Raw genomic sequence first — 1,144 nt, forward strand, 5'->3', positions numbered from 1 at the left:
ATCCTGGAAAACTAGAAGAAACCGGTTTTCTTAGTTCAAGTCGATACCAGCATTGATAACTGCAAGCGCGCAGTCTGGTGGCAAGTGTTCGAGACTAGGATTAGGGTAGCGATGATTCATAATTTGGAGGAGAACCACTTTGTTTCAATCTCATTTTGCGTAGTTGTGGCCGACAGTCAACTTGTTCCCTCGATTTGGAGGTATGTAGTGCAAATAATTAACCAATTTATGTTTTAAGGTTATTCCAGGAAAAATCAGTACAACTTCAATTTGTAAATATATAGCTAAGCATTTTTGGGTAAACCAATTAATAATTTTACTTAAATTTTGATAGATATGAAGATTGAACACCACGTGTTTTTGGCTCAGGTTTCAACGAGTGTTAAAAAATTGTTTTAGCTTTGTATCTTAAAAGGGATTAAACTTAAAGAGCATTGTGTCAATCTAAATGATTTTTATAACTATCAGTAACTGTTCAGAGAGAATATTTCGATTAAATTTGATTTCTTAAGGTAAAATTAGGTTGGTTTCAAAGTCATGTTCTAGTTGAACCGACAGGATTTTAATATTGTTTTAGTTTGGGGTAGTTATTAAGGATTTGTCTAAACAGTTATTTATTTCGATATGGAAGAAGGATATGTTTAATTGAGGTTAATTTGTGTTTTATTAAAATGTCACAGTAAACTGATTTAGTAATTCGTTAAAGAATAAAGATGTATTATATACATGTTTGAGACAGCTGATTTAAAATTACTTTGTGGTCAATTTTATTATTATGTAAATTCAGTAAGATTTGCGTTAAAAGGAAATATGTTAAAATACTTTATATTTTGTACTTACTAATGATTTTATTTAGGGTGAATTTATTTAGGGGGTTATTTTAAATGTTTATAAATGAAAACAAAATGAGAATTATTAGTATTCTATGTTTAAATTTATTGTAGTAAACTAGACTTCAGAAACAATTTGTGGAAAATAAACTTTGCTGGATAGATGTGTGACTAGACTAAAATAAAGATATTAAATAAAGGGTCCATAGTACGAATTTGGAACATGTCCTAGGGTTCAAGTCCCAGAGTTAAACATCGTCGGAGAGTACACCATCGCCTATCTGTTGTCTGGAGGAGCCTGGACCAGTATCACC

This window comes from Macrosteles quadrilineatus, unplaced genomic scaffold, assembly GCF_028750875.1.
Source record: "Macrosteles quadrilineatus isolate MER2022 unplaced genomic scaffold, UCM_ALF_1.0 Scaffold_1057__1_contigs__length_20529, whole genome shotgun sequence".
NCBI classification, from domain to species: Eukaryota; Metazoa; Arthropoda; class Insecta; order Hemiptera; family Cicadellidae; genus Macrosteles; species Macrosteles quadrilineatus.